This window comes from Phalacrocorax carbo, chromosome 11 (genome assembly GCF_963921805.1).
Source record: "Phalacrocorax carbo chromosome 11, bPhaCar2.1, whole genome shotgun sequence".
NCBI lineage: Eukaryota > Metazoa > Chordata > Aves > Suliformes > Phalacrocoracidae > Phalacrocorax > Phalacrocorax carbo.
The window spans coordinates 2,245,525-2,267,829 of record NC_087523.1 but is presented as its reverse complement, the minus strand read 5'-3'; positions in this window follow the sequence as shown (position 1 = coordinate 2,267,829).

Sequence of the window (22,305 nt, the reverse complement as noted above, 5' to 3'; positions counted from 1 at the left end):
AGCATCCCCGTGTGCGTTGGAGCTCCATGTGCTTGTGAGCTTTCAGCTCTGAGCGCAGGAGTGGAGCTTTCCAGGGCCACGCCGGCTGCCGCATGGCTGGAAGCGGGTCCAGCTGGCACCCAGCCCCAGCTGTGGCACCATTTAAAACATTTCTCTAATTTTGCGGTTTTATATTACATTTCTTTGGGAGTAAACGAAAAGCCAAGAGCCTTTTTAAGGATTAGTGCTCAAATGTATTGTTTAAGTTTCTTTACCTCGAGTACCATTAACAAAGCCTAAAACCAGTTTGCTGTCCCACCGGTGGGGTGCCTGTTGGCAGCCACTGGCACAGCTAGCGGTTAGCAGAGTTTTTAGATGCAACTCTAATTTCCCACTGAGACAGCTATACTGTTATGTTTCCAGTTTGTTTATTAGTTGAATCTCCTAATGCATCCAGTTGGATGTTTATGAATCAATTGTGAGATCAACTGAGTCCTGTTTAACGTATTCATCAATGACCTGGATGATGGGACAGAGCGTCCCCTCAGCAAGTTCACTGACAATCCCAATCTGGGAGGAGCAGCTGATGCACCAAGAAGCTGTGCTGGCATCCAGTGAGACCTGGCCAGGCTGGAGAGCTGGGCCCAGGGGAACCTCATGGGGTTCAACAAGTGCAAGTGCAAGGTCCTGCCCCTGGGGAGGAACAACCCCCCCACACCAGCACAGGCTGGGGGGACCTGCTGGAGAGCGGCTCTGCTGAGAGGCCCTGGGGGTGCTGGGGGGCAGCGAGGCGACCCTGAGCCAGCACCGGGCCCTTGGGGCCAAGGGGGCCAGCGGTGCCCTGGGGTGCATGGAAAGGAGTGTGGCCAGCAGGGCGAGGGAGGTTCTCCTCCCCCTCTGCTCTGCCCCACTGAGGCCACATCTGGGGGGCTGCAGCCAGTTCTGGGCCCCCCAGGTTAAGAAGGGCAGGGAACTGCTGGAGCAAGGCCAGCGCAGAGCTGCCAAGGGGATCAGGGGCTGGAGCATCTCCCTGGTGAGGAAAGGCTGAGAGACCTGGGTTTGTTCAGCCTGGAGAAGAGAAGGCTGAGGGGGGATCTCATCAATGCTTATAAATATCTGAAGGGTGGGTGTCAGGAGGATGGGGCCGGGCTCTTTTCAGCGGTGCCCAGCGACAGGCCAAGGGGCCACGGGCACAAGCGGGAACACGGGAAGCTCCACCTGAACATGAGGACAAACCCCTTCCCTGTGCGGGTGCCAGAGCAGGGGCACAGGCTGCCCAGAGAGGCTGTGGGGTCCCTTCCCTGGAGACATTCACCCCCCGCCTGGACGTGGTCCTGTGCCCCTGCTCTGGGGGTGCCTGCTCCAGCAGGGGTGGGACGGGGTGAGCTCCAGAGGGCCCTTCCAGCCCCCGCCAGTCTGGGATTCTGTGATTCTGTGACCTGACCTGGAATGTGAGGGAAAGTTTATAGACCTGTGGGAAGGTGCACAAATGAGCCTTGGGATGAAGGTGTTTGGAGGAGGACCACATCCATTGCTCCTGATGCTTCTGGGTGCTTGGAGTCCCTTCATACTTGCCCACCACTGGTTCCCTGCAATCTTCTGCAGCGACTGTGTGCGTTGGGGTTGAGTTTTTCTCTTGACAGGCCTGATACAAGCCTCAATTCACTAGGGTTTGTGAGCAAGAGGAAAAACTGCACCCCTCTGGCTGTTAGCTAGTGCTGCTTGACAGACCAGCCCTCAAGAATGGCACACTGCTGGCTTTCAGCAGCATTTGAAAAAATGGATTTTATGACAACAGCCAGTTTCCATACGCTGCCAGCAGTCGTCCTTCTTTATCTGACCATCATCTCCCATAAAAGGTTGCCGGCTGTCCCTTTGTCCTAAATTCAGTGGAAAGAGGTACATGGATGATCTGCTTCTGCCTGGGAGTCCTTCACATCTCAGTGGGCAGCTTCAAGTGAAGTATTTTGCATCACTGAGATTAAGGTTGCTTAACAACTCTTCATGGTCATTTCATATCAACATGCTGAAGAGATCTACTAAGTCAGGGATGCATCCCAAGGCTTTACTCATTTCCTATTTGTGCAAAGTACCCATCACCTTCAACTGCAGCTTTGCATGACACAGAGAATTGGCTGGAGATGACTAACGGCTCAGGATCTGACCCTGACTCACTCATATCTTAAGCAGGAATGAAGTTTATAAACTGCCCAGATGTTTTTAGGTATTGGCATGATTTATGCAATACTGCATCAAAAGGGTGTAAGTGTGAACTACCCTTGTGTGGGGTAAGGTTACAGAGATCAGTAAAAGGCTAATTTGGTTAAATCATTAGTTGTCTATGATCTCAAAAGCAAGAAAGACAACAAAAAATTGAGTAAGGATTATATGATGAAGATTAGTATAAAAGAATAGCATAAACATATAAGAATGTTATTGGAAAGACCAAGACACAAGGTGAAGAGCAGTGAAGAAGTGATGTACGGCTAAGGAGGAAACATGCCATAAATCCAGTCAGACAAAGGAAGACCGAGGAATGAGTCTGCTCCCTGCAAAGCCTGCATTACCAACCAACAGTCGATGCCAATATTAGAAGACAACAAGATCCTGATTGGTTTCATTTATATCAGAGCAATTTAGATCACAAGTAAGGAAAGCTTTTAATAGGAAGGATGATCAAGCACTGGAATAGTTTGCTTTGGGAAATCACAGGCTCCCCGTTACTGGAAGTCTTCAGGAGAACAGTGTCTGTTAAGAGTACAGGCAGGAATGGATATCATCTTGTAGGTTGATGGACATCACGTGCCTATTTCCTACATGTCTGTGAAAAACAATTAGACTACCAAATTCTAATAACCCCTACCTACAAATGAAATAGTGCCTATTTTGTCAAGAATGATCTACTCAGACAATATTTAGGTTATGGCTTGTGTCACACCAGAATGTTAGTTCATGACCTTGATTCTGCAGACATCTTGGGACACAGCAATATACTCTTTGCTCAGAAAGGACTAACCCCAATCATTAAAATAATATCATTGTTGTGGTTGTACTAACAATTTTGTGTGAGCCGTCTACAAAACCATTTCTGTTGCATCTCAAGTTCATCATCTAGTTGTGCCTAAGCTGTTTGCTGGAATGCTTCCAATTGCATCTTTATCCAGACTCTACTCTTACTAAAACTTTGGCAGTTATTTCCCTTTACTTTGAATACTGGATCAGTATTGGATCAGAGATTTGCCTAAATATAACAAAGCCATTTCTTTCACATTGGAGCACCTATCACCTTAGGTAAATTCTCCATATTCCTGATGGGAACACCTTGGAGCTTGTACTTCAAAGTTTTTCCAGTACAGTTACTCAACAGGTCTGGGTGGGTGCTTTAGTCCTGACCGGCTTTTTCTTTTGATGAGATGATGGGAAAATTATATTCTGAGTGATTCCTATGAAAGGTACCAAGCCAGCTTTTTTAAGAGTGGGATTCCCGTTGCTTGTTGAGACTCGGTTTGTACCAGGTTGACTCATCCAAGATTCACATGCACCTTTTCTCTTTGTTTTTGGTATCTGAGCCAACTTGTTAGTGGAATCCTTTATGGAAGGGGTAGGAAAAACTAAGTCCAGTACTTCAGCTGAACTCTGATACAGTGCTTCTTACCCTGGTTTTCCACAGTGATTAACTAGAAAAATGATTCTGCATTTTCTGTTTTGACAAAATCTTTCTGAAATCAGTGGCCTGTGCTCTTTCCATTAAGTCAAGGGGCTTTGCCACTAGTCCTGGTGCAGCCCCTTTAGTGTGCACTAACCTACCAAGAAGTGGCTTTGCTTCACTGCTGAGGATGCAGGAGGTGGTGACGAGGGGGGTTAATCTCTGAGCATTGATGTCTGAGCATTGGTTTGACCTTTTGTTTTGAAACAAAGTGGCAATGAAATTAACATCTATTGGAACAAAACCATCTGAATCCACAGTGTGAAAGCTCATACCACTGACTAGCTAGAAGTGGAGGAGGACCAAGATGTATGTATGTATATCAGATGTATATCAGCTGAACACTGATTTACCTGGTTATTCAAGCAAGCTACTCCTTCTTTGGAGGTACATTAAGAATCACAGAATCACAGAATCTCAGGTTGGAAGGGACGTCAGGGATCATCTCATCCAACCTTTCTAGGAAGAGCCCAGTCTAGACAAGATGGCCCAGCACCCTGTCCAGACGGCTCTTAAAGGTGTCCAACGTGGCCGAGTCAACCCCTTCCCTGGGGAGATTATTCCAGTGGTGACTGTCCTCACTGTGAAACACTTCCCTCTCGTGTCCAACCGGAATCTCCCCAAGAGCAATTTGTGTCCATCCCCCTTGTCCTCTCCATGGACTCTGGGTAAAAAGGGAGTCTCCATCTTCTTTGTAGCTGCCCCTTAAGCACTGGTACACGGGGATGAGGTCCCCTCTGAGCCTCCTTTTCTCAAGGCTGAACAAACCCAGCCCTCCCAGCCTGTCCTCTATGGCAGCTTCCCAGTCCTTCGATCATCTTGGTGGCCCTTCTCTGGACCCCTTCCAGCCTGCCCACATCCTTTTTGTATAGAGATAGAATGTTCTATCTTTTTTATTATTACTATTATTATTATTATTGCAGCCGATATCTCTGTATATTTTTATTAAATATATTTCTGAGGAGACAAATTATATGCCTCATTTTACGACAAATGATTACTGTTGCGAATTGTTGTATGCTGGAAAGCACATGTAACCTGGCTCAGGCTGCTGTGTGCTGAAGATCAACGTACTTGGCCATAGAACTTCAGCTAAATTCAAGGCTGTGATTCCCAGATGAAGGGTAGTAAGCAAATCTAAGCTGATCTGAGCAGCTGAATGAGTGAGCAAAATGTGTGATTCATTAACTTGGGGATTTTACATCTCCTCTGAATAATGCTGAAATAAGATTTCATTGGAAAAACAAACTGAATCAAACAGAGGTTTGCCATGTGGCTAAAACCAGATTTCTCCAGTAAGCCTGTCTCGTTCATATATTTCCTCCATCCTTTTTTTTGTTTGTTTTTTACTTAAGAAATTCAAAAGGAAGAAGACACAGATGGCTGGATTTATGGCAGAACTTTATCTGGTCCATACGGAGCATTTTAACTCTGAGCTTCTGGGCGCTGTGTCCTATCCGACACCCCAGGACTTGGCGATGAGCCCATAGGCTCTTCTAATGACGAGTGTTAGAAAAGGATGCCGAGCAGCCGGTACAGGCGGAAGAGGTGCCCAGAAGCAGCCAGTCCAGACACTAAGGAGCTCGGTGTGTTTTTCACCTCTTCCCTTCCTGAAAACTTCAGCATTTTACATCATGCTGCCAGCATTTTACATAACACAGCAATGTCCCTTGGAAAGGAACAGGAGTTTCTGGGTAGAATGTGCCTTCCCAGTTTCTGTTAGAGATGTGTCAATGGTGTCCTTCCTTTGAAGCCACGGCTGCCCCAGGAGAAGGGATCATTGTCATGACTCCTTCCTGCCTCCCTCCACCCCTTTCACACTATGATTTAGTGGTTAAAACTCTCATCCAGAATGTAGCAGGACGAGGTTTGATTTCCTCCTTCGCCGCAGGGGATTTAGATGTTTATCTCTCACAGGCGTCCCAGCCAGCAGGCTACAGGTTGTCCTGAGGCAGGGATGCTTTTCATACCACCTACAGAACCTGGGCAAGGTGTAGGAAAACAGCTGACACCCTGGGCCAAGGGGCAGGGATCAGGAAAAGGCTCATAGATCACAACGCAGACAGTTGCGGATGTTTGCTAGGGAAAGGGCATCCCGGCCTCCGATACTTGCTCCCAGTGCTGTTTGAATACATCCGCTCTAGTAAATGAAACAGAACTGGGAGATGTTCCTGCATGCTGGAGCTCAGTTCTTTGCCACTTTGAGAGAGCTCCAATGGCCCCCAGCAGACTTTTGGGGGCTGCCAACGCACACCCTCCCAAATGCTGTGCGGGCACGGGCTGGGCTTTAGCGGGAGGCAGGGACCGCTGCCCGCAGGCAGCACGACTGCGCTGCCCACGCTGCAAGGAGGGTTTCAGGGTATGGCCCTCATTGCTCTAGCCAAGCTCAGTGCCAGAGGCACATCACCAGTCAGACACAGCCTTTACATAGGTGAGATTAAAGAGTCGTTGGATAAAGAACCGATGAATGAAGAGAGCGCAAAGCAAGGTCTGAAGCCACAGGCAGCTCCTTTGGAGAAGGTGGCTGCCAGCACGGCTCTCCTGAGCTCCCGCTGCCAGCATCCTCCTCCACAGCCAACCCAGCAGCTTCCCTCCGGCTGAGAAATCCTGCCAGCTCATGAAGGACCTCCGGGAGCGGAGCATAGTGCTCCGCATCGGCCGACGCTTCCCTTTGCCTGCCCCAGCATAGGACAGGCAGGCAGGGGCGGCAGCTGCCCTCCGTCCACCCAGCCAGGGCAGGTGGGATCACACCTGGGATGGGGCCGGGTGGGAACAAGAATGGGGGGGCTCTTTCCTGAACAACTGCTCCTATCCTGCCAGAATGGGTGAAGAAGGCAACCCGAGGCAATTCATCTATTTATTTACAGTTCTCAAAGCAGCCTCTTGCAGTATTCATTACAGGTCACCCGCAGGAGGATTGCTGCGCGTGGAGAGTGGCACTTAGACAGTTTTTGTTTAGTCCTTATTCAGATGAAACCTCAGTTCAAGCTCATGGAAGGTTTCCTGAACTAACACTTTGCATTTTCAACTGTACTATTTTTATTTCCACAGAAATTGCTCTCCGGAGACACTTTACAAATTCCAGTTAATAATAACTTCTCATTTATCATCGGTAGACAGCTGTAGCTCGAGAGGTACATAAAAATATCACCTACTCTTCACAAATACTTCCTTTCAAAAGTCCTCCTGGATTCGTGTCAAAGGATATACAGAAGAGGAGAACAAATTTGAAACACAGATTACCACTGAATATCCTTACTGCAATGAAGTGGTATTAGCTTTTACTTAGTTTAAAAGCAAAAATACTTACATTTGCTGGAAAAAGCAACGAGGAATAGTTTTCTGCATCACTGTATTCTGTGTATGGTCTGCAGCAGAGCTAAAATGTGCCGTTTCCCTTGGATTGCTTCCTGGTTTTTATACATAGCGTCGCATATTCAGTACCACGTCAGAGCACGGAGCTACGCTGACAGAATTTGTTTTGCTAGGCAACATCCCCAGAGCTGGTTTCACAAGAATTACTCAATTGAATCATGGTAGCTATTAACTTTCAGCTGTCTGGAAAAATTGATGCCCTGTGTGGAAGAGGAGTCCCAGACACATCCTCAAATACACACTTCAAGATGGAGCAGATTACTGGGTATAATCCTGAACTCGGCTGGGTGTCGCGTGAGCTAACACAGACTATCCATGAGTAAAAGAAATTATTCTGAGCAAAGAAAAGATGTCCTCTGGCATGAAAAACAGCACTCTGTGTAGCTGCACTGGGCTATCCCCCATGAGTGTTTGTGTTGGTGTTGCCTGGGATACCCAGGTTTGATGCTGGTTCCGTTCACGCTAACCCTCCTCTATTGTTCTCCAGGCATGATGATGGTTAAGCCAAGTTCATCTGTGTTTCAGGGCAGGGGATTCTCTTCACAAGGTCTCAGTGTCACCGAAAACCAGGAATAAAACTCCTTAACGCCGGGCATGTTAAAGAGCAGGCATTGCTTTATTTGGCGCCAGGTGCACGGGGGATCTTTCCTCCTAACCTGCACACCTACTATAAACCCTTTTTGACATTAACCCATGCCAGTTAATGCACCACACCTATCTAATACATAACCATTGACCTGATTGAGCATCCTCTTCTTCCACTGGTCTGTATCTTCTCTGCCTAAGTTTAAAGCTACAGTGTGATTTAATTCACCATGCGCGCTCAAGAGGAGTGGGGAGGGGTCAGTCCTTTCATCCCTCAGTTGAGTTGGTGGTCGTGATTTCCACCTGCCAGAAATACCTTTACCCCAGTTACTGTGACTCTCACTGGTTTTATTGTTTCATGGTTGTGGCATCCCTCGGTCTTCCTTGCGGGAGAATGTTTCTTTCTGTTATCAGTCCCTGAAGTTTCTCAGCTCCTGAGCATTGAATTCCTTTCACAAGTTGGCTTGTTGAGTCGTTTGTATTTCTCAGGATGTGGCTTTAGGCTAATAATGGCTCAAGCTGCAAGTTTAACCCTTTAGTTATTTACATCGGTGCAGTGGGAGAGCAGGGAGAAGCGTCCCACAGACACCGTGGAGAATAGCAAACCAGTATGTTCACAGGCACATGAACACATACCGCAGCTCCAGCCTTACCGTGGATGCTAATCTCATGCCTAGAGTCAGCAGATGAAAGCAGGGAATTCAAGGCAGTGACGCTGCGTTGGTTTCCGATCAACAGGCAGGGTTTGCTGTCAGTCCAACACCAGCTCTTCTGGCAGCACGCCGTTCCCCTCACCGCTTCTCTAAGTGACAGAAAGCTGTAGAAAGATAAACCAGCAGAAAACCCAGGTGCTGCAAAACACTTGTTACAGCCGCACCCTGAGGACCACGCAGGGAAGGCAGCCCTGTGCTCTCCTGCCTGCTCAGAGCGCGACAGCAGTGCTGGCTTTGCACTGGAGTGCTGGTGAGAGGACATCTGCCAGAGCCAGAGAAAGTCCCTGAGAAAAGGGATTTGACTGGTTGGAGATTAATATAATTTGGGCTTTGATTTATGTGTATAATTCTTTTTAAATTTTATTTTAATAAGAATGAGTAAGCTTTTGCCTCAGGCTCTCCATAGCAGTTTAGGTTTTTACAACTACTCTTTCTATGATATATGCTTATTTTGCTTGCATGCCCAGATGATAAAACAGAACCAGCAGCTGCAAGAGGATTAACTCTGCAGACAAGCTACTCACTTTCTCACCAGCTCGAAATTTCATAATAACCCACGGAAAAGATAAGGCAAAGCCTCTGTTTCTCCAGGGCACCACCCATTTCATCAGAGTGCTTCCCCCGAGGCACTGACTCTGTCAAAACAATAATAAAATCACAGGGAAGGCGGGAGGGGTGCATTGGGTGCTCTGGACACAAGCCGTGCCCCACTTTGTCTCGTGGGGCGGGCAGTCATCTGCAGAGCCGGTGCGGAGAGACGGGACCGGCCATGGGAAAGGCAGCTGAGGCGGAATATTTAATCAGTTCCCCTCCGTTAATCTTCACCAGCATTAGTAATCGCTCCTGGTGACTGATGGCTTTCAGTGCTCCTCTTCAAACCCACTGGTATCTCCCATAACGTGAGCAGAACGAACACAGCATCCCCGATTGATTTCTGCAGTGGCATGGGACGGTTTCCAATATTTTTCCATAACCTCTTTATTTTGTGCTACACCTTTGTCGGAAGGCTTTGGCCAGCTCCGTACATTGATTAGCAATGCTCTTTACAGCTGAAGACTTTTAAGGATTTTTCCTCTGCAACGGAAATACAATGGAGTTTAATTAGAATTCAGCAATAGTTAAGGAAATTTCAATTTTCTTCTGTCTAAAGTACTCCCCTTTACTTTTGAGCCCGGAGGGTTTCCAGCACTTTTCCCTTGCCAGCACATCGGTGTCCCCTCTCCACCTCTTGTACACCCTAAAACACTGCCAAGGGGCACCATGAAAACTGTCCATCGCTCCTACAGCTTCTCTCCTGCTGATACTGCAAAAAGTCCTATTCCCGTTTCTTTTCCTTTATACTGGGCTGAGAAGAACTTTGTTGAGGAAATCCAGTTAAATTTCACTGTCAGAATATCTTGCATTTTGGGTATTTTTTTTACCAAGTGGGAAGATTTCTAAGGAAATTGTAAGATGGCTGTTTTCTTTGTAAATCACTGCAGATTGGTCCTACAAAACAAGTCCTAATCCTTTTCTTTGGTGGTTAACCATTTATCTGGTTCTAAAGCCGTGCCAGCTGCTGCGATTCCCTGAGCCATCCTGATTTACAGCTATGATATGTACAGCCTGTGCTGGTCTTCTCTTTTTTTGCCTTATTTTTTTTTCTCTGAGGTTGCTTGAGAAACCAGAACAATTACTGCCTGATCTTCAGCCAAGATTTCCTGTTTCTCCCCTCATTAAACGGATGGAGGATCTCCTGTTCGGGCATCTGACTTGATATCACTTCCCACCTTTATTGTCCTCAGAGAATACACATTTCAGCAGATCAACACTCCAGCCCAGCTTTGTGTCACCTGCAAACTCACTGAGGGCGCACTCGATCCCCTCACCCACATCACTGATAGAGACATTAAACAAGACTGGCCCCAACACCGAGCCCTGGGGAGCCCCGCTCGTTACCAGCCGCCCGCTGGATTTAGCTCCGTTCCCCACAACTCTCGGGGCTCGGCCAGCCAGCCAGGTTTATACCCAGTGAAGAGCACCCGTCCAAGCCATGAGCCATCAGCTTCTTAAGGAGGTGCTGTGGGAGACAGTGTCAGAGGCTTTGCTAAAGTCCAGGCAGACACATCCACAGCCTTTCCCTCACCCACTACGCAGGTCACCTGCTCATGGAAGGAGGTCAGGCAGGTATTTGCAAATATGAGGAAGGGTTGGGTGACAAAAGGAAGAGTCTCAAGGACGGGAGTGACATGTAGCAGCTCCTACAGGCACCAAAGCATCAACCAGTACAGCCAGACCTTCACAAGCAGCAAACCAACAGGAGGGCTTCCCAAAAGCTGCTGAGCTGACCTGCTTTGTGCCCTTTCTGGTGGAAAAACAGCAGAACCTGCACGCTGGAGAAACAGGAATTGGAGGCTTTCAGCCCTATCCCTGCTGGCTCAGGGCTTCAAGCAGCTGAAAACTGCTTGAAGCATACTCTCCAAGGGAGGGATGGACTTTCCAATGCGTCCTCAAGTCCAACACAGCTGCCTCTCGGACATGACCGATATCCTCAGGCAGGGCACAAGGCAAGGTGATCACGCCTTTGCTGGCAGACGACAGTAATTATCTCCCCTGGCCGTGCACAGACAAGAATCTTCCCAGCTGTTCATTACAGAGAGGATGTTTTATGTTGGCCCCTTGCTAAAGCGTGGAGGGGCAGGTATGGAGATATGTGACCTGACCGGATCCTGCAGCTCTCTCCAGAACACAAGTTTCTACTTTCCACCTTTCCAAACAGCTCATAGCAAAGAAAATAACCAGCTCATTTGTTTTATTGCCTTTATTCTCTACTTTCAGTCTAGAAAAGGAAATTCACTTTTAATGAGGGAAAATGCTGGGATAAAGCATTACTAATGTAATGTTTACTCCTTGTAGACATTAAGTCCAGCGGTAAGACATCCTTGCAAGTGGCTTCCAGGACTTCATCAGACCCTTTTGCATAGCTGACAGAAAAGATTTCCTTACAGGGAAACAGTGTAAAGGTTGATGGCATAATCCTTTTTGTGTAAGGTATTGAATGTATCAAGATTATAGGTAAATGCATGAAGAAATGGTGGTGATTCATAAAACTGCGGGGAAGAACTAGGCTCAAAAATGTTAATGGAAATCTCACTTGGTTTTGGCTTCTTCCTTCACTGACTCACATTTCCACTCTGGAAATAATAGTGGTAACAGCACTTTGGGAAATGCCCCTCATCCAGGCAAAAGTAGCCGAGAAGGAAATTCCCCATAGCTGTGGTTTTGTCTACAGTTAATAAGCAATTTAAGAATATCACCCAGAGATCTGCCCCAGGGCTCGATAGTTATGAGTGGCAGGGTACGTGGGGTAGTATGGGCAAATGCCCAGGACAGTGGGCACCCCCAGTGTTTTGTACGTCGCGGGGATGCTCAGGTCCCCAAGAGTCGGGCCGCTGAAGAACATCAAAACAACCAGCAGGTGGATCAGGCTGCCAAGATTGAAGTGGCTGAGGTGGATCTGGACTGGCAACATTAGGGTGAATTATTTCTAGCTCGGTGGGCCCATGACACCTCAGGCCATCAAGGGAGAGATGCAACATACAGGCGGGCTTGTGATCAAGGGCTGGACTTGACCATGGATGCTATTGCACAGGTTATCCATGAATGTGAAACATGCTGCAATCAAGCAAGCGAAGCGGGTAAAACCTCTGTGGTGTGGGGGACGATGGCTGAAATATAAATACGGGCAGGCCTGGCACATTGACTCTATCACACTCCCACAGACCCGCCAAGGCAAGCGCCATGTGCTGACAATGGTGGAAGCAACCACCGGCTGGCTGGAAACATCTCCTGTCCCCCACGCTGGGCGCCAGAAAAGGCTCTTGTGGTTTAACCCCAGCCAGCAACTGAGCCCCACACAGGCGCTCGCTCACTGCCCCCACCCCAGTGGGCTGGGGGAGAGAACCGGAAGGGCAAAAGTAAGAAAACTCATGGGTTGAGATAAGAACAGTTTAATAATAATAATAGTAGTAGTAGTAGTAGTAGTAGTAGTAATAATGAAAACCATAAGAGAGAGAGAGAAGCAAAACCCAGGGGAAAAAATCCCAAGTGATGCAACCACTCACCACCCACTGACTGGCGCCACCAGTCCCCGGCCACGATCGCTGCTTCCCACAGCCGACTCCCCCCAGTTAATATACTGGACATGACGTTATATGGTATGGAATATCCCTGTGGCCAGTTTGGATCAGCTCTTTTGGCTGTGCCCCCTCCCCTCCTGGCTCCTTGTGCCCCTGGCAGAGCATGGGAAGCTGGAAAAGTCCTTGACTAGTATAAGCACTACTTAGCAACAACTAAAACATCAGTGTGTTATCAACATTATTCTCATACTGAATCCAAAACAGCACTGTACCAGCTCCTAGAAAGAAAATTAACTGTAACCCAGCTGAAACCAGGACGCTCTTGAATGAGTTTGCAAGTTCTCAGCTGACAGCTCTTCTAAATGAATAAGGCAGGAAAGCCTGAAACCTCCCTACCGCCCAGGGTAACCACTCTTGGGCTCCAGCCCCGCAGAGCTACAACCCTGCCCGCACAAATCCCTCCTCAGCTGCTGACCACTTGATTCTCTCTGTGCTGTGCAACGAATAAGCCTTTGTGGCTCTTCATTTGTGTCTATAGCATGGTTTTACACGCAGTCTATCGTTCTCGTCCGTGGCTCACAGCAGCCGCAGTTGCCGCCGTAGCTAGCATGGTCAGTTCAGTCTGTTTGCAATTAAGGGTCTAGGGAAATGCTTTCCTTTGAGTCACAGCATTCCTGTGCTGGCATTGCTCGGCTCATCTCCGAGGACAAGGGTGGTGGGAATTTCCCCGGCACCCACAGACTTCCTCAGCTCTGGCACCCCAGCTTTCTGCTGAACTCCTCCGGTCACCCTGCCTCGGATCAGACTGCCGCCATCACCGTGAGTCCTCATAGTTTCACAGTGTGAAACTACACGCGTACGGTGTTTTCTTCTTGGTGCCAACAGTTAAATGTGATTTTTGCTCTGCCCTTGGAGGAGCACTAGTGGCAATTTTGATACCTCCTGCAAAGACGGTGCCTCCGTGTGTGTCCCCCACTAAATGCTGCCCTCTCGCATTATTCCATTTCCAAGGCAGAATTTGTTACTTTACTGAATCGTAAAATTAAATCTATTTGAGTTTAAAAGATCTTACTACATCCCATCAATGCAGAAGGTTTTCTTTCACTGCCATTATTGGTCCAGTACTTTGTCTTGATTAATTTTTAATGTCTCCATCTAATGACCTTTCCTCCCCTTCCTTGATGCACAGTCTAGGAACTCTTCCTACTGCAAATGGCATGTTTGCTTGTTAAGTGTCCCCTTGTTACTTGCCTCCATTTATCTAAATTATCTTTTGTTCATAACCTGTGTTCTCCCTCTATTTTTTACTTTCTGGGTGTTTCTTTGTACCTAACGCATATGTAAAACGTATAGCCTTACTCACAAAGTCTAATATTGTATTCGTAAATAGGCCCAATTGCTTTGACTTTTTTACCTTGAACAAGATACATAGGACAGTCAGGAAGAATGTCTGGTGAATTTTTACCAGCTTTTCCAAGAAAGCAATAGACAAAACCATAACCATCAGCAAGAAGCTATCCTGTATGCTTGGCATGGGTAAGGGAGGCTGTTTTTCAACCTCAGGCCAAGACACAGATACCCAGAGTTTTAGTTTTCTCATATTTCCTGCATTTCATAAATCATCTGACCAAAAATCTTTCAAAACTTTTGTTTTCCTTCCAGCTCCTCACACCTGAGAACAAATACACCGTGTGAAGCATGTGAGAAGGCAGAAACCCACATCCCCCAGCTTGCCACAAAAGGGAAGTGAGCTCATTTCTGTGGTCTTCCGATAGGAATTGTGCTGTCAAATTTGGAGCCTACATTTTTTATTATGCATTTTACACGCAGCCTACAGTTTTTTATTATTCCTAACAGCAAACCAAAGCATGAGAGCAGCACTGAGGTGCCTCTTGGAAACACGAATGCCTGCAAGAGTTGCTCTGCATCCAGCCCTCCCAAGCAAAGGGAAAATGGGGGTGAGCCGTGTCACTGGGAGCAACAAGGCCCCTCACTCCCTTGCTTCACCTTAAAAATTTGTTGTTATTTTGTTAACATTCATTAGCAAAATAACAAAATATCGTCATAATGATTCATGTCCCACCCCACCACTGCTCAGTGTTTAGGAGTGGTCCAGGGACATCCGTAGTTAAAGTCATGCTGGAAACTTCCCAGGAACACCCTGCCGTTCTCACGTCTGTCTGAAATGCACCCCGATTCTGTGCTCCCCCGGGCACCTGCCCGCCCCGCTCCGCTCCCCCCAGCCTGCCCACGCTGCTCTTTGCCCTCTGCTGCTCTTAGTCGTCGCCTTGGTATGGTCAGACATAACAAGGCTGCTACATAGGCTTGGCCCACTTGAAGCTATTTGTTGTTGTATCCAGTGGCGACAGCAAATAATTTCACTTTTTCGCCTGATTTTTAAAAAACTTTTGGCAGCCTGAGCATCTCCAGTCATTGCTGCTGGTGGGTGTTGCTCCGTGGCCAGCCAGGCACGAAAGGAAAGCAGTCCTTGCTGCACCTGAGCTCTGAGGCCCGGCAGGGCAGGCGAGGAGTGGGTACCAGCGCTGTGCATCCCCCATCCGCCCCCGCGCAGGTGTCAGATATTCATTTACGCATACACGTGTGTACATATTCAGCCACGGCTCGGCCTTCTAACCGGCTTGGATGATACCTCTTCTGTTCGGGCGCGGTCCGTCACGGCACCAGCAGTGGCGTGGACTGGATATCTGCTGGTGCAGGTGAACACCCACCAGGCAGTAAACCCAGGGAGACGACAGGGTCATGGTCACACAGACGTGTGGTTGCCACTACTGTTCTGAAATGGGTTCAACACATATTTCCCAGAAAAATATTTGCTGTCCTTGAGACCCTGGAGGATACGCATATGTTGCTACCCCAGACTTTCTTTGGAAATCATTTCCTCCATAAACACTTGTGCTGCTTCCCCTGAATATGAGCCTAATTTCTATTTTCCCCTGAGGGAAAACAGAAGACACATCAAGGAAATTGTTTTCCAGTGACTGGGGCTGCATGAGAAGAAAATGTTTGCAAATGTGTTTTTCGGCTTGGCATGAGTTGTAGTTGTTTTCCAAGGATATCTTGGTCTGAGGCTGAGATTTTTCTTTTGGTTTTGGTGGGGGGGAGGCAGTTTCTGATGTCTGCTTTGGTTTGTTGGGTTTTTTTAAGAAAGCAATTTCGGTCAGGCTTGTAAATTGGAATAGCAAATTATCATTGAGTAATGAGTGAAGAACCCCTGGAACTGAAAATTCAGTCACGAAATGAAAACAGCTCTTGCGGTCTGGACATGTTGCAAATGGTTGAGTTCAGTAGAAGGAGATTCCTGTTTCCTAATAGCATCAGGAAATAGAAGATTTGCCCAGGTCTTGTTGCATTTTAATTTGCTGTGGGTGACACGTAGCACCGGTGCCATTTCCAGGATGAGGTACCAGCCCAGACCGGGTCGTGTAGGTCACTTACAAGCAGAGGTAATGTTGTCCCATGTCTCATTAAATGCATATTTATGTGGAGTAAGGGTATTCTCCAACCTTTACACCTCTGTGGCAAATGAAAGCAGAGCAAAAGCTCATTGCAGTGGTGGGAGGTAAAAGCAGAGTCATCGGAAAAGCCTAAAGGAGTATTTGGGATGGTAAGAGCTTAGTGAAGGCATGGCTGGAGCATGGCAGGATTTGAGCAGATGAAGCCTGCACTAAGCAGTGGTCTTTCATAGCTCACTCAGCAGCCGAGCTGGAAATCCCGACCTACGAGCAGCGACGGAGCTAATGCCGTGATTTGCCTCCATCCAGATCATTGTACGAGCAGTCATCACATGGAGAGACCCTTCCACCACCGAGGGGAGCCGAAAAAAGTGCGACAGGAATTACTGGTACTGCCTTCAGTGTTTACCAGAAATGTGCTTTCTCTGTTATCTTCAGCCGGCATGGGGGAAAGTTAGTTGACAGAAAGAAAAATTAATTTCTTTGACAAAAGATCTTAGGAACTACTTAGAGTGTTATTGTTGCCTAAAAGAATGAAAGGAGGAAACAAATTCTGTGCTACTCCATGCAATTCCTGTATTAGTGGGTGTATTTTTCTTCGAACAGATGACAGGCCTTGGTAAATTGTTTCCCAGTGGTACAGCACAGATGGACAAAAATAGCTTATATAGAAAAACAGTTAAGTAAGAGAGAAGCCTACGTGCACCATTGTCAGCCTTCAGACACTCTGAGCAACCTCGGTGGCAACCCTAGAAAACCATTTTGGAAATACAGTTGTCCTGAGGGAGTTATTTAGGCCTGTTTAATGCTTAGGTTGTTTAAACATTGGAAAACTGGCCGTTGTCCCTTATTGCCAAGACTTCTTTGTGCTCCCGTTTAACATTTTTGACAGTCAATAATGTAACTGAGCCCGAGCAGGCTGAGCCTGGCAGCACGCAGCCGCCTGCGAGCGGCCACCGAGTGGCACGTGGAGGGAGTAAATCCTGCAGCAAGCTGGGGGAAAACGCCTGTGGATGGAGGGGCTGGCAGGGACTGCCTTGTGCCAAGTTCTCGCTGCGCTTTCCTCTCAAAAGGAGACGGGCTGCGTTGGCTTTTCACATTGAAGACAGCCCCCAGGGGTAGCACGGCAGGTCCTTGTGAGCAATCACAGGTTTATAGAGTTCCCTTGGTCAAGAAAAGGCAGGCAGGGCTGTCCTTGCAGAGCAGGAGAGGTTGTTGGTAATTGGGCAGCTGAGGTTGAGAAGGTCAGCTTGGAGGGGAAAGTGGGTTTGACCAGGCCAGCTGGGATTCAGGAAAGGGGAAGGTTAGACTTGTTCACATCTCAATTAGTCCTGGCCAAAATACGCTACTCCCAAGCTACAGAGAGCTTCCAGCCCACCCTCAGCTCTGGTCTCCGTGGAAAACCCCCTCGCCTGGGTGCTTTCTTCAGTGGACCTGCATGCCTTCACTCCACAGCTTCATCAGTGCCTGGCTCTGATAGAGGAGGATCTCTACAGCCCCCTGATCACCCAAGCAGGATTTCAGCACAGGTGATTCCCTTTTCCTGATGCTTGTTCTTGAAGTGACTTGATCCATCTAGTCTCACCTATTTAGTGCTCCGTGCCACAGCACTAGCATGGCTGTGGGCCTGCTCTCTTGCTGCTGTGGTGAAAATCATTCCTTTTCCTGTAAGTGGAGGCTCATACGAGAAAGCAAGCAAGGAGTTAGAGGTGAGAGTATTGGCACCTTTCTCCGCTGCTTCCTTAAGCCGTTGCCTGTTCATATTTGCCTTACCATCTCTTGCTTCACTTTCTCCCGCTGCAGCTTGTGTGCCGCATTGCCGGCTCTTGCACGAGCTGCTCCTGTTCTTTTGCTTCTCGTTGTCTGTAATAACAAAGCTGTAACTCTGAGAAAAAGCTTGGAGGGAGCATAAACACGCACTTTTTTCATTCTTATCCTCTCCCACTTGTCGTTCCTCTCCCGCTCCTTTTTTGTGCGTGGCTATTGCGCTAGTTTGGTTTTCAAAAGTTCGTAACAGATGAGGATAAAATTGCTGTTAAAATAGGGCTGGCTTCAGTACTGTAAAAGTCCTTTGGTGAGCTTCAGCCCTGAGCTGTGTCCTGCCGAGCAGCTTCCCCAGGTCTTACGTTTGATGCTTTGTCCGCTGAACCTTCCTATTTTGTAGAACTCTCAAGAGATAAATATAAAATGTCTATTTCTGGTTGACAAGGAAATCTTCTTGGACCACATCCTTTCTGGAGGATGCTTCAGCCTGGTACCACAGCCTGGCCAGGCAGAGCAGCTACAGACAGGTCTGTCTAGTAGGGGTTTTTATGGCAAAGACAGAGCCTTGGGCAAATCGTTTAAGACAAGTAGACCAGAGAGAGCATTGGTGTCGGTGGGAGTGGAAGAGAGCTTTGTACAAGCTGGGACAGCTGGAGCTGTTGTGATCCAGGACAACAGAGGACAGCTAATGTTGGTTGCTGCTCAAACAAATTCTAGTCTTAAGATCAGAGAAAGCTGGTATGAGTATTTCTAGGTCTTGTCACTTGGTAGATCACAAGTCTGTTGGAGCTGATAAGATAAAAGATCTGGAGAGAGTGGGGGTAGGAAGAGTAACATATCTGTTAAATGGGGAATTACCAGAAGTTTGGGGTTTTTCTTAAGACCACATCAGTGGCTCTCAGAAGAAAATGGCCCTTGCTGCCAGCTGAAACTGCAGATGGTGTGTTACCTGCCTCCCACAAATCAGCCCAGTGTGCACGGGGGACGCTGCTAATGCCAGTGGTTATCACCCCGACCAGCGCAGAGAAGGCTAAAGGATTCCCAGCTTTGGGTAGTTCTGTTGGGATTTGCTTTTCCCCCTCTTTTGAGGAGAGCACTGGGAGGTGTAAAATAGTACCTGGGACCCCTCTGTTATTGCTGGCAGTAGTCAGTGCAATTGCAGAGATGCAGAAGTACTGGAAGCTGGTCCTTGGCGGGGAGATGTGGCAGGTGCTCGTGCTGATTTCTGCACTGACGTGACCCTACAGACTTGCTAGAACAGTTACTCCTTCCAAAATCTCTGATGTCTGTAAAACAAAAATAAAAGCTAAATAACGATGATCCTGTTCTAGGGAGCCCTGCTGCGCCTCAGAAAAAATCATTGTGGGAAAAATTAGAAGGAAAACACAACATAGAATAGTGCATACAAGTGCAATTATATAAATAATGCAGCAAGCCAAGACTTCAGCTGAACTAATGGCTTGTGGTTCCTGCAGTAAAAGTCTGAGAAAAACATCAGCTTGCTGCTGCTTAATTCTGTTCTACTACAGCACTTTAAAGGCAGGAATGAGAAGCTGAAATCTGATTTTTGAAGGCACTGGAAAAACTTGAATGTGGGTAGATTAATCAGAAGACAATGCAGAAATCAGTAGGTTTAGCACTGGGTGGGCACAAAATGCTCCATTTTCAGCAGAAATCTTCATCCCTAACTGGGTTGCTCTGCTCGGGTCTGCTGCCCTCCATGGAGGACAGGCAGGTACGAAGGACACTGCATACAGTGACCCCCCGGGACTTGCAGGAGTGTAAAGCATTATGGTGCACATCAGGAAAGGCCCTGGAAGAACACCTAATAAGGCTGCCAAGCAGAGAGCAGCCACCCAGATTAAGTACAAGTATTCGAACAAATGGTCGTTAACATCAATTCCTTGTCAGTCTCAGCATGTAAGTTAAACAGAAGCATAGCTGATTTATCTCCAAAGTACTCAGATGGCCAAAAAAGGCCAATTTTCATGATGTAGGATGATCTTCAGGGAGCAAGCGTAGCCATAAATCTCAGATATGTGCAGACAGTGTGCACAGAACTCTGAATTCTCTCGAGAAGAGGGTGCCATTGGCCATGGGTTTTTGTGTCAGTCCAATGTCAGAAGTCACTTCTGAGCCTGACCTCGCAAAGCCAACGTAGTTTTGATGCGCAAACAGATAAACTGTGTTGGTGTGTTTCATATCTATGTGTATTCAGAGTGTTGCAAATTTGAAACAAAACCTCATAAAAACTACTTCAGGGAGTTCGTAGAAGGTTGGGGGAAAACCCGTCTCCACCAGTGGTACCTCTGGGCCCTGACCGCCTGGTGACCTGCATCGCTGTAACTCTCAAGGTGGTGGGTCAGAAGCAACGCAAAGAGGGGTTTAAGAGGTTGCTTGGCAATGGGTAATGAACACCAGTCTTTACCAGACAGTAACTACAGTTCTCCTTTAGCTGTCTGCTTCTCGGCACTTGGGAATTTACTGGAAGAGACTAAAAAGGCATTAATTCCAACATGAGAATATCTCAGTTTTCCAAAAGCTCTGCTGATATCTGCTGGACAGGGTATAGTTATGTGTCATCCCCCATAGGAGAATTTTTCTCTTCCAGCAGTACTCTCGTATCTCGAGCGATCTTCAGATGGAGGGAAGCAGACATGTTGCCTTTGGATTTTAAATGCTATTGCCAAAACTCAGAGTCAATATGATTATCAAGCCATGATTTTTAATTGCTGCTCTATTGCATTTGAGATCAACACTAATGAATCTTATTATGGCATGTTTGTGGCTGGTACCCTCAGTCTGAGCCAGATGGCGTGGCTTTCCCTAGAAGTGGCTGACCAAGGACTATGGCCAGGGCTCTGCGATGTTCCCAGCCTCCACCACCACATGTAGCACCGCTGCATTTTAATTATCAGATATGACAAAGGAGATAAAATCACCCGCAAGATTTTTTTTTTTTTCCCCTTAGGAAAAAAGCTTTCACACTATCTTCCTCAGATCCTCCCCTTTCCCAGCACAGGTGACAGGATGGCCCGCACGTACCCGTCTTCCCTTGTGATCAGCAATCCGTCTTCTCCTGAAGAGCTGACAGCTGAGCAAGTTCGCATGACGCAGCTTGTCCTGGGAAATAGACCATTCCCACCAGCAAGTGACTGGGGCAGCCACAGCTCGAGATGCTTCTGCTACATGTTCTCCCCAAGCGTCATTAAGTGTGTGTGCATTAGGTTTAGGAACTTTCTGCGAGTTCCTTCCCTCTTCCCAGCACCTTAAAAGGAGAGGACTGTAGAGCAGTTGTCAGGACAGGAGGGCCACGAGCAGGTCCTCTTTTGTATGACTAAACTCAGTTGTAGGGTATTTGATACATCTAGAGTGAGATGAAAGCAAGAATCTTGGTATGTTAAGCCCATAAGAATTAATTCTGAGTTTGGATAAACAATATATTAAGAGGTCAATACAAAAATAGGGGACTATTTCCCATAAAAAAAACAGAGCATGGTTTGTTCTTTAGGCCTTTACTAATTGATTTTCAAGTGGGTTTTTGCAATAAGGGCAAGTTTCCAGTATCATCTGGCTTGAGACTAGCAAGGCTCATTTTTAAGTGGTGATACTTTGGGGTTAGAAATGAGGAGAAGGGCTCAGACTATCTTTCAGCTCTGTCAACCCTGCTTCACACAGAATGGTTTCCGAAGCTTACACATCTCGGTGAAAGGAAAGCAAGGTGGGGGGAGAAATATACACTTAGCCTCCTGCCCTCAACAGGCTTCTCAGCCCAACTACAGGTGTTCCACAGACACCAACCCAGCACCTCAGAGGTGTTCCCTTCCTTCCATTTCCATACACTCCTTCATCTCTTCTGCTGGGTTTTTGTCCTATTTCCCAAATCAGAAAGAAGGATATTTCATGTTTCCTCAGTGTGACTGTAGAAATTAATATATTAAGTGTTAGAAATCCAAGTCTTGTTCATTGTAAGATACTTTGCCTGGTATCATAAAAGAACATTAAAATTAATGCCTCTGGCAAGAGGCACCCCTATTTTACCCGGATGGAGCTCAGAAGGTTCGGTACTAAAGCGAATTAAGAACCATTACTCTGAAAAAGGAGAGCCAGTTGGTGCAGTTGCTGTTTCGTGCTTCATTGTATAACTAGTCCCATCTTACACTCTCGTCATTTCTTCGAAATCAAAGTTGTTCTGATTTGATTGTTGTGTTGACTCAGCTCATCTGGCTGCAAAAGAGGAAGGAAAACAGGAATTATGTTGAACGACTTTTGGGCTGCATCGCCAGGACTATTTGGTCACTTATTGCTGATGGTTTTCCTCTCCACCCAGAGAGATCTTGCAGATGAGCACGTCTTGGACTGGGAGCTAATCAGATGCTGCAGCTATGTTGGTTGGTGAGAGCAGCGGGTAGCAAAAGGGATGGCTGTGGGCCGGAAATCAGACTGGCACGGGCAGGAGATGGACAGCATGATCTGACCGGGCACAGAAGAGCACGCCGCTAAACAGGAAGGTCCTTCGCTGCAAGCTTGTTGGGCAACGCTTACCGGCAGATGTTGAGGGACACCAGCGAGGAGCAGGAAAGCAGAAAGAG